This window comes from Pleurodeles waltl, chromosome 5 (assembly GCF_031143425.1).
Source record: "Pleurodeles waltl isolate 20211129_DDA chromosome 5, aPleWal1.hap1.20221129, whole genome shotgun sequence".
Classification (NCBI taxonomy): Eukaryota; Metazoa; Chordata; class Amphibia; order Caudata; family Salamandridae; genus Pleurodeles; species Pleurodeles waltl.
Window position 1 is genome coordinate 1,491,672,412 of NC_090444.1, and position 17,264 is coordinate 1,491,689,675.

Consider the following 17,264-nt stretch of genomic DNA (forward strand, 5'->3'; position numbering starts at 1 on the left):
CCATGATGGCCGCCTAGGAGCCGAGCTCCGTGAGGTGGCGGACCACGCGGCGGGGACGGCGGCGCTGGAGGCGCACCAGACGACCCCTGAAGATAGCAGGGGCCTGTGTGGAGGTCGGTGACGACGGATGGCCGGCACTTGCGACGCGGGGGGCGAGCCCTCCCTGGAGACGGAGAGTGGAGCGTGAGAGGCGAGACCGAGGCCCGCGGCAGGCTCTCAAGCCGCAGCCTCGGGTACGGCGGTACTCCGGCGCGGAGCAGCGCATCCCCCACTCGAGCCCGAGGAGGAGAGACGCGCTCTCCATTACACTTGAACTTCGGTGGCCCGGCCGCGGCCCCCGGAGCCGGCGAGTGGCCGGGACACCGCCCACCCATCCCTCCTTCCCAGCCGACCGACGCCGGAGAAGGAGAACGAACAGCGCCGCGGCCCAACACATACGGAGGCCTGACGTTGGAGAGCCACCTCCCGCTGTCTCCTCCTCTCCCCCCCTCGGGGGCGACGGAGAGCGGAGAGCCCCCCTCCCCTTCGACTCGACTTCCTCCCCCCTGCTGAACTGGTGATAGGAGGCCCCACCAACGGAGCTCCGGGGACGGCTACCCCCACATCCCACCCACTACAAAGGAGGCCCTTCCCAGGAGCGGCAGAAGCCCCACAGAGAACAGAGGCGCAAGAGCTGAGCCGGTGAGGAGGAGGAGTGCGGAGGGGTGAGAGAGGTGGACGAGGGGAGGAAGAGAGAGAAAAAGAACAGTGGGGAGAGGAGGGCTGCGGGTAGCGGACCGGAAGACAAAAAACAAAAAAGAACACACCATTCAATAAAAAGAGAGGCACACAAAAGAAGGGAGAAAGAGAAGGAAAAAAGAAGAAGAAAAAATAAATAAATGGAAAACATAAAACCAAAAGGAACACTACTACACTAACAGCAACAGCGAAAAGTCACTGCTGATCCCAGCAGAACCAGAACCAATGAGGCACAGTGAGTAAAGAGGGCCAAGTTTAGCAGGGGACCCCGACACCAAAGCAACTTTTCTTTCCACAGACCCACAGATCCCCAAACTAACACGGGGCTAGAGAGCAGCAAGTAGCCCCATCCCCACACATTCCTGGCACAGCCCAGTGGGACACTGCTTGTCGCAGAGTCAACCTCAGAGCCCTCCTCGCCCCCCGCCGTCCCCTCTCCTCTACTCTTTACTGCCCACACGTTTATGCTGGCTGCCCTCACTGTGACACGGATGGGTACCTTCCAGACCCCCATCAGCATGGGGAAACCCACAATGCCCAGAGGTAAGAAGGCGGGTAAAGCATCGGGCAAGTCAGCCCTCCAATTACTCTTCTCAGAAGCCCTGTGCCAACAGAAGCACTCCTCCACTGCGGACTCTTCATCCCCCCGCATGCCATCATGTCAGAAGACACTCAGGGAGCGTCAATGGATTGCATACTGCAGGAGATATTGGCAGTAGGTCGCAAACTGGAAGGTATGGACAATGCCATGATGGCCCTAACAGCTGAGATGAGATCTACGCGCCTGGAGATAGCGGGATTCCAGTCACAAATCTCCGGACTGGATCATCGAGTAACGACAGTGGAAAGTCAAGTGGCCTTACAGACTGATAGAGATCAGGAACTCTTCCATCTCCACAGTAAGCTAACCGACCTTGAGGACAGAAGCCGCAGAAACAACATCCATTTCCTCGGATTACCTGAAGGCACTGAGGTTACAGACATTCTCTCTTACTTGCGAGACACGCTCCCCAAACTAGCTGACACAACTTTCGAACCTCCTCTGGAATTTCAAAGAGCGCACAGACTTGGTCTCAAGAGACAAAACGGAAAAGACCGCCCTCGCCCAATCATAGCCTGTTTCCTACGACACGGACAGGCCCGCCAACTACTACAGATAGCCCGAATGCAAGGCCCACTCCGGTTGGACCCCCTCGAAATCCGCCACTCGGCGGACTTCTCCAAAGAAACAGCAGAGCCTTTCTCTCTCTCCGTCCTCGTCTACGTCATCTGGATGTTAAATTTGGCCTCTTCGATCCAGCCAGGATGTGGATCACCAAGAATGGAGATTCACAAACCTTTTACGACCCAGAGGACCTGAAAACATTCCTAGAGGGTCTACATGACCCAACACAACCCATGGAATCAGCACCTCAACCTCTCGAAGATGCACAGAACCAAACCAGGGGAATGGGCCAACCGGAAACCGCTCTGGACACCGATGGAAGATCTACCACAGACCCTCAAGCCAGGGGTAGAGACTTGGAGAGATTAACGAAAAGCTATGATGACAGAGGCCAAGTCCTACAGGCGGTGGCGATGCACACACAGCTGTCAGACAGAGATAAATCCCGATCCCCTCTGAAACCCTAGGTGCCCGTTATCTGAAACCAAGACGGATACTATTTCTCTACATACCCTTGATATCATGAATCACAGACTGTCATTGAGACGCCACAGGCGCTGCAGGAACTTCACGGCGAAGGAGATTTGATAAAGAGAACTGATGAGTATCCCTTTTTCCTGTATACCCTCAAGACTCTGTAACGTTGGGATCCACCCCCCTCCAATAGACTCTGATCACCTCAGAGTGTTTGAGTTGTGGAATAGTTTCTGATGGCTCCCAACCGCTCCTGTTTTCCCACTCCCCCCACCTTTTTCCCCCTCCCACTTGTTTGGCAACACTAATCACATCCCATACCGCTCCACCCACCTGGAATCGCGACTTAACATACTCCCCGGGAAACGTGGGAATTGACGCAATACTTTTGTACATAATGGGATTGTCCTAGCCGGGGTGGGGCTCGATGGTCCTGAACTAAGTATGAGCTCTGGTCCCGGCCTGCTAATAGACGCCGAAGTGGTCCAGAGATGGGAGCTGGTGCAAAGCAGAGTAGACTACAGGTGCTAAGATCTAGGGCATACAAATGCCGGAACCCTTCAGAACAATCAAGGGGGCAAGATCATTGCCATAGCATCACCTGTCCCCACCTCTCCCCCGTATCCCCCTTCTTCCCCTTCCCCGGGATACAGCTAAAACTCGGCTTCAGTTCCATCCTCTCCCTCCTTCCTCTGAAGAACAAAAAAATAAAAAAACGAAACAAAGAACAGAAAAAACAATCTCCTATACAGACACAGGGTGTGCATCTTTTCTGTTCCCCGCTCCCCTCGCCATCCCCCCTTGCCCCCAGACCCACACCACCATAAGAGCAATGTGCATCCTCAGTGTGACCCCACCCCCACTTTACCTCCCCACACCTGCCCTCCCCCCTGCTCTCGAGCCACAAACATTCACCCCCCCCCGATTGGAGATGTTTATGTGAGGGACTGGGGTGCCTCGTAGGCGACCCCCCCCCCCTTAGCGCGGGGCCCGCTGGCCGGGTGTCGATGCTCACTTGACCTAGGTTTTAGACACGCCGGTTAAAGTTCGAGTACATCGGGACCCGAGTCCCGGTCTTTCTTCTTTATCTTCTACTCTAATCTCTCTCCTCCTCACTGACTCACTTCCTCCTTTTTCTTCTCCTTTCAATTCTCCTCCGTGTTTTATATACCTGCTGCTTCCCCCCCTCTCTTCCCAGCATCCTCCCCAGTTTATAGAGCCTATCCCATCCCCCCGAGCCCATACCCCCGGGTGGCCTGACACAGGAAACAAAGATGTCCACCTCGACGGGAGCACCAGTAGTACCTCTTCGGGTCATCTCATGGAATGTAAACGGTCTCACCCACTTCATCAAACGGAAAAAAATCCTATCCTACCTCAACTCTAAACAGACGGACATCGCCCTATTACAAGAAACGCATCTAGGCAGTCTCGAATCTGATAAATTGCGGCGTGACTGGGTGGGTACCGTCCTGTTTAGTTGCAACTTTCCCCCATCCGATACGGAGAATGTCCCAGGGAAATGCGGGGTGGCGATCCTCTTACGTAAAATCCTCCCTTTCACGGTCGTCAGATTGTGAACTGATCCTGAGGGCCGATACGTATTTGCCAAACTGAAAATCGGTGACTCAACACTGTGCGTGGGATCCGTCTATGCACCAAAAGGTCCCAAACGTCTCATTTTCCTACAGCTCAACTAACTTTTGACCAAGATAGGGGCATCCCGTTACATTACAGGAGGAGATTGGAACCTAGCTAGGGATGCAGCACTGGACAGGACGGGCCCCTAGACATGAGCAATAATGCAGATAGAGCCATACAGACCGACGTACTCGCGGAAAATGGCTTAGTTGATCACTGGAGGCTGACCCATCCGACAGACAGAGAATTTACTTTTCTCTCGCCAGTTCATGGTACCCAATAGTGGATCGACTATTTCCTCCTATCCCACAACCTCGTGGCCCATACCCTTCAGGACGACATTCTTGAGGGAGGCCTTTCAGACCACTCCCCAGTCACAGTAGCCGTCCGCCTTGGCCTGGTATCTCCAGGCCGAAAACCCTGGAGATTGGCGATCCATCGCTATCGATCCCCCCAAGGTAAGTTGCAGCTACAAAACCACGCGACCACTTTCATCCAAGATAACCTAGGCACTGTTGATTTAACCCGAATCATGTGGCCCGCAGCCAAGGCCTCGATACGGGGACAACTCAGGCGGGACGCGGCGAAGACAGAAAAGAGCAGCAGGCGACACTGGAACTCAACATACGCCGACTAACAAAACAGTACACAACGCACCCCTCCTCCTAGGCCGTCGAAACCTAGAGCGCTCCCAAATGGCCCTCAATGAGCTGTACACAACTTAGGCCAAATTCACGCTACAGAGACTCCAAGGGAGACACTATGAACAGTGCGAGAAAGCGGGACGACTGCTAGCAGCCCAACTCCATCAAAGAACAGCCGCTTTAGCCATCCCAGCTATCTGCTCCCCCCCGGGGACATTCTGACTCACCCACAAGCAATTGGAAACAAATTCGCCCGGTTCTATAGACACCTCTACACGCCGGAATCAACGAGTAGCCTGGGGCAGATTGCCACCTTCTTAGAGAAGCTTGACCTCCCCTCCCTGACAGACGAGGGCGGTAGCCTATTAGAAGGGGAAATAAGCAGGCAGGAGATAGATAAAGTCATCTCTGACCTCCCTTATCACAAATCACCCGGGGAGGATGGATACCCAGCAGAATTTTACAAACAGACTATGAAAAGTAATCCCGTCCTTAATACATTACACGCAGGTAGGGTTTGTGCCAGGCCGCCCCTCTAGAAACCACCTACGTACCCTATGTCACACCTTGTGGGCGACCAGGGACTCGCTTGAGACAGCACTGGCCTTGTCCTTAGATGCCGAAAAGGCGTTTGATCGCATAGAATGGCCCTATTTATTTGCGGCCCTGGAGAGATTTGGTCTGGGTGGCAAATTAATCTCCTTGGTGAGACTGCTCTACGACCAGCCCGTGGCCAGAGTCAACTGTGGGGGTTTCCTCTCGGACCCTTTCCCCATCCGGAGAGGCACACGGCAAGGATGCCCCCTCTCACCTCTACTGTTCCTGTTGGCAATGGAGCCCTTGGCGGCAGCCATCCGATCCTCCCCCTCCATAATCGGCCTACCACTACCAGAAGGTACCTCCAAGATATACCTATACGCCAACGACATTCTCTTAACACTGACGGACTTAGAACGATCCTTACCGGCCCTACTAGAGGTAATTGAGGACTTTTCAGCCCTCTTGGGATACCGCATTAACTGGGACAAGAGCGAGGCACTTCCTCTATCGTGAACAACCACAAAAGCAGCACTGCTAGGATACCCATTCCGCTGGACGCCAAAATGCCTTAAATACCTAGGAGTGCTTGTCAACCCAGGCCTGACACATATGGTGGCGGATAACATTGACCCTCTCATCACGTGGACGAAACTGGACTTTGCAAAATGGACCCAGTTGGGCCTCTCCATGTGGGGCCGAGTACAAGCGGTAAAAATTGTGATGGTGCCCCGCTTCACCTACATCCTGGGTCTTCTCCCCTTACAAGTGTCCCTTTCCACATTGCGAGGCATCGATGCACTAATCAGATCTTTCATATGGGGCACAATGCGACCACGGCTATCACCAGCTAAACTTTTGGCCCGACGTACACACGGAGGCATGGGACTCCCATTGGTGGAGCAATACTCCCTAGTTCTCCAAATGTCCCAACTGTCTAATACACTATTGAATATACCTGATCCCCCCTTGTGGATAGCAGTGGAAAGACGACTCCTAGCTGCGAATGAAGGACTCGGAGGAACTTACCGGAAAGACTTCCCATCCACCAATTCGGTGAATCCTATCTTGAAGGCGACCAGGGCAGCCTAGCGAAGAGCCCACCGACTGTTTGGGGTCCACCCCCCCATACACACCCAAGCGCCCCTATGGCACAACAGCGTCCTCCGCATAGGTGGTGAGGTACTCAATTGGCCGCAGTGGAGGCAGGCAGGTGTCCTTATCCTCTCTCAGGTCCTAGACAATGACGTGCTCAAACCCTTCCCCAAGCTACAGGAGGAGTTCGACCTCCACCCGAATCAGGAATGGAGATATCTGCAACTCAAACACTGCATTTCCCGGGGGAATATATCCCCCCTCCGGGGGTCCCAGCCTTCACCTATAGTGACTTATTTACAGCAATGGGGGCAACATAAGGGAGTAATGTCGGGCCTCTACGATCTAATTATTCGACTACTCTACTCCCAGCTTCTCTCAGACAAACTGCACTTCCATTGGCAAACTCGACTGCAGCAAGACCTAGACTCAGACGACTGGGAAGCTATCCTAGAGGCACTAGATAGAGGTACCCGGGAGGCACGCTTGAAATTCTGCCTCTTTAAATTCCTACACGACTGGCATTGGTCCCCAGTGAAATTACATAGGACTTGACTTCTCCCACATGCGAACTGCTGCCGATGCCCAGGGACATTTTGTGACTTGACACATATCCTAGTAAAGTGCCCAACAGTTCGACCACTCTGGGATGCTGTGAGCTCCACTCTGGCTGAAGTGATGTCACTCCCTTCACAACTCACTCCTGCCCTTGTATTTCTACAAGATATGACCTCTCTACCAGATCTCACTAGACCTCACAAGAGACTGTTGCATACAGCACTAGCCACTGCAAAAATATGCATACTCCGACACTGACGATCAGAGACCCCTCCAACTCCGGAGGAATGGATCATAGCCATGACCCGCACGGCCACACATGAAAGAATCATCTACAACTTACAAGATCAAGCTCAAACATTCATGCAGGTATGGGCTCCCTTCCTCACAAGGGGGCAATAGGGCCCCACCCGGAACCACCACCACTGCTCCCTTCCCCCTCTTCTCACCCCACCAACCCCCCTCTCCCATCCCCCTCTCTTCCCTACCCTCGCTCTCACACCTCTCTTTCTTCCTGCGCTCTTTTCCTCTCTCTCCCCTCGCTTTCCCTCTCCCCTTTCTTTCCTTTTTCCCTTTCCTCCTTCTTATCCCTATTTCCCTCTCTCCTCCAGTCCTTCTCTCTCTTTCTCTCGTTCTTTTTCTTCCTCACCCTTTCTCTTTCTTTTCTCCCACATTTCCTTCTAAAATCCCCTAGAGATTACAAACCATCCCTTAGCAATATCCCAATCAGACCTTCGCTGCAGACCTCTACCCCTGTGTCATTAGAAAGATACTCGGTCGCAGCTGAAACTGGCCACGGGGTTGACAAGAGCCGCAAGCTCCGCTACACACGGTGCAATACTCCTCCCCTCCCTGGTAAATTGAAACCTTGGGACACATCACTACCACGATGCCAAGTTCTTCCCAAGGTGAAACTTCCCTGTTTCCCTGTCTGAGCAGATACGATCCACCCTCTACCCTTATCTACATCTCCTTTATCCCCCATTCTTTAAATACATGTTACAATAGAACAGTACCTCAGGTTTTTCGAAGTACGAATGACAACTTATTAGTGTCTTATACGATTTTCATCTTCTCTAATTTTCTAATATCTCTGATGTGTAATTATTTCTAAATGCCGGGACCTTGATCCCAGCTGACCTTGTACCATATTGTGTTGTTATCAATAAAAAAGTTTTTAAAAAAAAGAGATGCAGACAGGGAAAGAGATGAAACTACTGTTCTTGCACACAATGAGCTGCATGTTTAGTAGCTCCCTGTATGCAAAAGCAGTGCCAGCTCCCGCAGGAATTGGGGAACTGGCTGGGACCGCAGGGACCATGAGGCTCCCCTGTGTTCTTATTGCGCACTGGGTGCCCTTGGAGGCACCCAGGATAGACAGCTAATCCCCGAGTATGTGATCCCTGGGGCCAATATTGGTCCCGGGAGGGATCCCTTTGGCCTCCCTCCTACATTTGATGATGGCTGGGTCCTGGGAGATGGGGTCCCAGGGGTCGAGATCGATGTAGGGAGAGGGATGGCATGGGCCCCCTCCATTTAATGCAGGCCGGGTTCTGGGGAATGGAGTCCCCAGGGCCAAAATTAGCCTGGGGAGGAGGGAGATGTGGCCCCCTCCAGGACACGGGCCATTTAACCGAGTAGCACTTGTAAATAACCAGTAGAAAGTACTCCAGTTGGATAGACATTTTGTGGACTCTTGGTGGATAAGCGAGTATGTGAGTTTGCATTCTGGCCATGATTCTCATTTCACAGAAATGAAACTTCAAAATGAAGTACTTATAAATATAAATGAAGAAGGTGCCCCAGTTGAAGCTCCACTTCTGGAAAGGACAAATGATTCTAACTCCTGGGCTTGGCGAAGGTAAAGTAAGTATGTTTACTCCATGATTCCATATTGAAAAACGATTTAAAATCCTTTATGTAGGTGAATGCATCTTTCATCTATTGGAGCTCAATCTATATGTGAACATGATGAGTGGGTTCTTTCTTGTCCTCTTCTGGTGAGAACAGAATCTATGGTTCTCCCTTTAAATTGCTATGAGTATGCAAATGTGTATATCACCTGGAAGCTCCGCCAGATTGGCCCTGTCCCATCCACCTCAGTAGTAGGCAAAGGTTTTCCCATCTTTTGCCAGAATGATGGACAACTTAACAAAGGACAACCCAGTTCATTTCCCACTGATTTTGTTAGCAAATTCTTGATGCTGAGGAATAAGAGGCTATTCCCTCCAAACAAAGAAGCACTTACGTCCTATAGCTAAGACCAAGGACCCTGGTTTGTTTCAGATTTATGTCTTTGTAGTCTTGTTGGCCTCTCTATTAGGGATAGAGGATTAATGTTATCACAGAATTCTGGAGAAAGAAGCACAAGGAACAATCAATTGCCAAATTCACACAAGGTCACTGGAGACATTTCTGCGTGGTCTATTATGCAGCTGTATTATAGAACACACACTGGACATTTACCCAATGAAGTAGAACGTGCTAACTAACCAATAGAAAGTACTTCAGCTGGGTAGACATTTTGTGCAAAACTGTGGACTCTTGCTGGATAAATGAGCAGGTGCGGTTCCTTTGTGGCCAAGTCACTCATTCAACTACTGACACATCCACACAGACACTCACACAACCACACACAGATGCACTCAGACACTCACGCACCCACTCACAGACCCACTCAAAGACTTGTACTCAAACATAGATCCACATGGAAACTCATGCACCAACTCATAGACCTACTTAGACACTCAAGCACCCACTCACAGATCCACTCAGACTTCACACACCCACTCACAAACCCTCTCAGTCATTCATGCACCCACTCACAAACCCACTCAAACATTCACACACCCACTCACAGACCCTCTCAGTCATTCATGCACCCACTCACAGACCCACTCATTCTCACGTACCCACTCACAGACTCACTCAGGGACGCATGCATTCACTCACAAACACACTCAGAGACTCATGTACCCACTCAGAGACCTACTCAGATACTCACACACTCCCTCTAAGATCCACTTAGACACTCTTGCACCCACTCACAGACACTCTCAGAGTCTGATGCACCCACTCCCAGACCTACTCATACACTTACACACCCACTTACAGACCCACTCAGAAGACTCTCACACCCACTCACAGACCTATTGAGATACACACACTCACTGTTAAAAGTTAGAGGTTACAGTGAGGAAATAAAATTAAAACAAATTACAAAATTCACTTAAAAAGGACGTTATAATAAGGAAACAGCATAAAAAAACGCTAGAAATTCAATGCAAGAACCAAAGGTTACAGAGATGTTATAGTTAGGAAATAGAATTTAAAAAAAACCTTGGAAATTCAGTGCAAAAAGCAAAGGTTACAGGGATGTAATATTTAGGCTCACATTTCAAACTAGTGAAATTCAGCAGTTATAGTTTCCTGGGCTAATTATAACTTATGCCCCCGCAATGCACTGCTCATGACCTCACATATTACATTACTCATGATACTGTCACTGACATCTCAACTAACATCACTGATGACATAATCCAGTGAGTGTTAGGGTTTTGTAAACATTTTTAAATGTTAAGCATACATATCAAGTATAATGTCCCAGCAACCTTTGTTTTTTTCAGTGAATATACATATATATTCACTGGAAAAAACAAAGGTTACAGGGACATTATAGTTAGAAAATGAATTTAAAATATCCATAGAAATTCACTTAAAAAAAACAAAGGTTACAGAGACTTTAGAGTTCTGAATTTACCTGTACAAAACCAAAGATATTCATCAGTTATAGTTATTTTAAGTAACTCATGCACTTTGGTAGCTCTAACTCACAAATATCCAAATTTGGTGTAATTCAGTTGAGCGGTTTGACCTGTAGTCATCTTAAAAAGTTTCAAAATGTTGAAAAATTATGTTGCCATAGAATGGGGTAAAAAGTGTTTTGCTCCCCCCATTTTTCTCAGCCCCCACTTCACAGATCACCCCAAAGCTTTCTAGAAAGCAGCTGAACTGTATAAGTCTTGAAAATGTTGAACATTTTTTTAAGATTCATAAACCGTTACCAAATATGTAACAAATACATAGAACTATGTACGCTCACTGGATGATGTCATAAGTGATGTAATTTCAGATGTCATCAGTGATGTCACTCACAATGTCATGAGTGATGTAATATGTGAGGTCATAAGCAGTGCATTGCCTAGACGTAAGTTATAGTTAGCTCAAACAAATATAACTATTGAATTTCTAGGGTTTTGTATGGAAAAAATGAGTTCCTAACCATAACGTCCCTATGACCTTTGGTATTGTAAGTTAATATATATTTATATATTAATTGTGATTTTTGGCTTTTGACTAACTGCATCATGATCTGGTTCACCTGTGAGCAAGACCATACTTCTACAGCAGAATTGTGAAAGGACTGACATGCTGCCACTTCAATTATAAATCAATGCCAGTGTTTCATAGACTTGGGCTTCATTATTTTCCTTTGATGTGATTGAATTAGGGGATGTTCCAAGCCTGTTTTCGAAGCCGCCCTGCAGGGATGTGGGCTCCCTTCAACTGGAGACTGTTTTGTGGATATGATTTGGCAAGCATGTCTCGGTCGCCAATGTGTGACAAAATGGATTATCCGGGTATTTACTGCATGTTGACAAGAAAGGGAGACAGGAAGAGTTAGGTCTCCGCTGGCCGATTCTGATCCACTGACGATTTGTTGAAAGACATGGAAGTGTCAGCATATGTGAGGAGCGAGACTGTCTTAAATTAAGTTTATTTTTTAAATACACTTTTGAAAATACATGTGGCTTTTTTTATTATTGATATGCTTACCCCTGGATTACATTTTGATAAGAGACTGTGATGAAAAAAGGCATGACATTGCAGTCTGCAATAGTATATTGACATTTCAGGTGCATTACGGAACAGTTGGATTGTATTTTGGTCATGTGTGGACTGTGATTTAAGGCGTGTGACTAATTGCATCAAGATCTTGCTCACCTGTGAACAAGGCCATAGTTCTACAGCCGAAATGCGTCAGGATTGATGGGCTGCCTCTTTGAATATAAATAAATGCCAGCGTTTCATACAGTTGGGCTTCGTCTTTTCCTTTGGGTTGATTAAATTACAGGACGCTCCAAGTCCATTTTTTAAGCCCCCCCATCAATTAGAGGCTGCTGTTGTGGATATATTAATATAGCCACTGGGTAGTTATAGTTGGGATGATTTTTTACCATAGATGGAGTGTTTTTTGTTTTGCCAATAAGTTTGCCACCATTTGATGAATCTTCACTACATTTTCAAAACTTTTACTTTGGTCAGTTCAGCTGCTTTTTAGAAAGTTTTCACGTGATCTGTCTAGTGGGATCCAGGAAAAAAGGGGGAGGGCCCAAAATGCTTTTTCTCCATTTTATGTGAATGGGATATTTCAAGATTTTGAACACGACTACAGCTCAGACTGCTGAACTGAATTACCCAAAATTTGGCAGAAAGCTAGATCTTGGTCCCCAAAGCACACTTTTCATGATTTGGTGTAAATCCATTCAGTGGCTTTAGAGACTTTTAAGGCCAAAAAATATAGATAAATAGGGCGACAGATTACCCGCGGATCAATCGGGGATCGATCCATGGATCCATGAGCCATAGGAAGCTTCTAATTGGCTGGCCTGACAGGGAAGTTGTGGCAGCCATATTTTTTGGGGGAGGAACGGTCTATGGGGCTAAAATGTAGGCTGGAATTGATAGGATGGGGTCAGGGTGAGAGCTCTCTGACCCCAGAGGGCTACTGTAAATGTGGATGATGAATAGATAATTTTTTTAAAAAGCATAACATTTTTTATATTTTTTACGTTTTAGAAAATCTGGGGATCCAGTTGAGGATTCACATTGGGGTCCATGCTGAGCCCCGTGGATGGATCCACAGATTTTAGAAAATGTCAAAAAGATATTGAAATAGCGCACACACTTAGGCATTTGTACAGACACTCTTATCCCCACTCATACATCCAGAGAGACACTGTCACATTCATTCTCACATCCAGGCACACACTATCACATTCACTCTCACACCCAGAGAGACACTCATCTAATCATATACTCCCATCTAGTCTCGGAGCTAGACAAACTCTCTCACACCCAGACAGACACTGTCACACTCACCCGCACACCCAGAGAGGCACTTTCACACCCACTTATACTCCCAAACAGACACTGTCACACCCACTCTCATACAGACATTCTCACTCCCACTCTCACTCTCAGACAGACTCTCTCACACCCACTGTTGGAAAGAGTGTCATTAGTTGTGTGGACTGCACAAGCAATGGGTCCGTACATGACCACCACTGTGAGCCAAACACACCATTGTAGCACTTAACTTTCATAGGGTAGTGTTGCAGAGCAGTCCAAGGCTTGCTCAAGGAAGGTGGTGTGGTCTAGTAATCCCCATTCATGAGCACACAAGCATGACACTCAATAAATGATTGTCCAGTTTGTGCCTTTTTTTTTATAAAGTAAAAGTACATTTATCACACACACACACACACACACTAATCAATACTATGCAACAATTTACATATATACACAAATTGATGGAATTACTCTTGGGTGACATTATGTAATCATTCTTGACCCCCTTAGGGAAATATAACCCAATAATCCACATGGCAAAACATTTCCTGGTATTCCAATGCAATATTTGACTGAAAGTTGGACTGAGTGAAAGCACCTAAATCTGGCAATAAAGTGCATCTACTTTGTTAAGAGGTGGCTGTCAGTCTCAGTTCTCAAATAAGCATGAAAAATGAACATGTAGAAACATGTTGGAACAGTTTGGAAATGGGGATTAGTTTTAAATAAGTCTTGGATTACTTCCGAATTACTCCTGATTGACATTGTATAACACCATCCTACACCCCCTAGAGAGAACAGCTTCAGACGAAAAGGACAAAAGTTCCAACAAGATTGTGCTTCACCTTGCATTTGAACCCTTGAGAGGGTTATGATTCTTTTGTCCCACCCAACCTAGGGTGGGGATACCAACTTTGCGTTGAGGGAGGCTGTGCTGCTCCTGTAGCTCCCCCTGTCCATGGGCACTTGGTTGGTGGTAGCCCAATCTTCCTGGGTCAACCACAAGCAAGTGAGGAGCCAAAACAACTCATAGAGCCTTGCAAGGCATTGTGGGCCAGTTTTTACATGTGATGAGCAGCACTCCTGCTGTGCCAGGGAGAGCAGCTTTGCTTTGCTGTTTGTTTATGTGGCCTTGCGACACATTTGTCTTTGTTCTGGTGGTGGCCAGTCCCACCTGGACACCCCTCATGTCTGCCTCATTTGAGGGAAGCGTGGGGAGAAACCCCTGTCATGTTGCCTTCTCATTGGGGAGTAGCACGAGGACCCCACCCCTAGCTGCCCTCATGTGGTATCAGACACCCCTCCAGGCCAGCCACATTGGGGAGCAGCTTGGGGAGCCCACTCCCACCCTCTCCCGCCGGCTCCCTGCATGGCCATCACATCCAGGTGCTGCCACGGGAGACGGCCCTGCACTTTGTGTCTGCCCGCTCCTGTGGGCAGATGAGAGTGGCACTCCTCCGTCTTCTCCTGCCACATTGGTACCCCATGATAGGGTCCGGAGCCCCTTCTCACCTTCCTGGGGAGCACGACGGCACTCTCGACTTCGTCTTCCACGTGAGGCCCCCGGGATTGGAATTCAGATGCCGACCCCTCCCTCAGCTGGCAGCCATCTTCACGGGGATGCGAAGATGTCCTCGGCTTTGCTTCATGGCTGGCCCCGGGATGGGGTCTGGGGCCCCTTCTTCCATTTTCACAGTAAGTGCGACTGCGCTCCTCAACTTAACCTTACCTGCTGGGCCCTGGCATGAGGTGTGGGAACCCTTCCAGCCTCTTCATGGGGGGATGCAATGGCACCTCCCTGGCTTTACTTCGGGCCTGCGTCCATGCCCGCAACTTCATAATGAGCGCAACTGCACTCCCTGAGGTGGAATCTCTTTGGGGGCGCCAGGATGGGGTCACGTGCCACTCAGCACATCTTCACGGGGCATGACAGTGCCCCCAGCTTTACATCTTTTCGGGGCAGCACCCGGTCCCTGGCCAACCCCGGGCCATCAACCAGACCAGCTGCAGAGCCCCTCCTGTTTCACAGCTCATTCAGAATTTTGTCAAAGGTCATGGACCTTCTCCGCCTGATATGCGGGCCCCCGTGGGCCGTTTTTGATGCTCTTGGTGTTGTTTTGCTCCTGGTGGTGAGCCCTGGCCACCAGAAGCACTTTCGCTAGGCCACCTGGCCTAGAAGGTCCCCAGATGGTAGGGAGCCAGTCCCAATGACTCCCTGTGTCTGCCTTTCCCCTGGTTGTCTTCCTTTTCTTCTGGACAGCACACTCTCCTTGTGCCAGTCCAGTCTTTCCCCCAACTAGTCCTCAGGGTGGTTAAGGGGGCCAGTTTACCTGGCCCTGGCATGCACCTTTCTGGGTCTGAAGTCCCTGCCCCAGGGGGCAATCAGGGGGTTCTTTCTTCCAGTTGCCCATGATGCCCATCTGCATTCCTAATGTCCAGCAGTGAAGCACAGCCAAGAGATAGAGCTTTTCCCTGTGCAAGACCTTTTAAGTGGGGGCAGAAGTGTTCAGTAGGCCTGCACTTCCGGCCAATCAAGAGGTGGCACATTACTTCCTTGCCCCTGTCCCCTCCTTCCTGCACAGTCTTCTGTGGTACCTCAAAATGGCATCCTCCAGGAGCTAGGGCCACATGTGCTCTCAAACCTAGCCCCTCCTCCCTGACATTCCTTCCAGGGCTTCTCTGGCTGACAGCTGGCTGATTGATGCAAGGCCCTGCTCAGGCAGCTAGATAGAGTAGTAATTGACCCTAATCCCGAGTTGAGACAGAGAAAGATCACATTCCTGGATGACCCATCATTTGTATGACTATGCTTTTGTAACCTACTGCATCATTCTTTTCATACAGGTTATAGTGTACATTGGTGTGCCTCTGGTCTCGGTGGGCCCTAGGGGACCTGAGCTACGCCTAAGGACACCCTTTCTGATTGACATTTAATGGAGTGTCCCTACGTTGAAAAGACAGTAAGCACACTGACATTGACATTTAATGGAGTGTCCCCACAGCAAAAAACTGTAAGCACACTGATTATTCCTCACATGTGTACACCCATCTCATGAGGCCTATTCAAGGTCACCACCCACTCTGCATAGTTCCTTCTGAGCTAGGCTACCTAAACGCAGTTCTTGGGCTGCACACACCAAGAATCTTGCCTGCGCAGCCCTCACACGTGTGCACACATGATCAAGTGTAACCAGCCCGTGTCCTCCTACTCTTGCTGTGCCACAGCCACCTTTCCTTAGCAAGGCGGCACCAGCAGTAAACATGAGCATTCCATTTTACCATGGGTTTACTGTGGGTAAGTCCCTGACGAGGAGGCCCCCTCACAGTAAAAGGTCAAATACCAGGTGGTCAAAAAGCAAAAAATCAGGGTGGACCATATAGTCAGAACCATCCTCTCAGACCCACTCTCACACCTACACAGACACTCTCACACCCACTCTCTTACCCAAACAGACACTCTAACACCCAGACACATATTCTCACATACACACTCACAACCTGCCAGACACTCCCACTCCCACTCTCACACATAGACAGACACTCTTACACCTTCTTTCATGCCCGGACAGACAGTCTCAAACTCACTTGCACACCCAAACACTCTTACAACCTCTCTTATATCTAGACATACCATCTCACACTCTCTCTCATGCCAAGATGACACCCTGCAACTCACTCTCACATCAAGGCATACACTCTCACGCCCAGTCTCACATCAACAGAGACACTGTTACACACACTCTCTTAACAAGATATACTTTTTCATATTCACTGTCACCCCAGAGACACTTTCACACATACATTCTCACACCCTCTCTCACATGAAGAGAGACACTCTCACACCCACTCTCACAACCAGAGAGACACTCTCACACCCACTTTCACAGCAACAGAGACACTCTCACATCCACTCTCACAACAAGACAGACACTCAGGGGGTCATTCCGACCCTGGCGGTCGGTGTTAAAGCGGCGGCCAACCCGCCAACAGGCAGGCGGTAATAAAAATGGGATTCTGACCCTGGCGGGAACCGCCAACACAGGCCGCCACTTTAACACTCCGGCCGCCACGGCGGGACAAACAAACAGCGCGGCGGTCACCGCCAACAGACAGGCGGCAGACAATGTACCGCCCACACTATCACGACCCACCAATCCGCCACCTTTTCCGGGGCGGGCGCCCCGCCGATGAAAACACGGCGGAAACAGACTACGAACGGGAAAACGCTCATCTATACACACTCCACGAGGAATCTGGACAGCATGGAACCCGAATTAAAC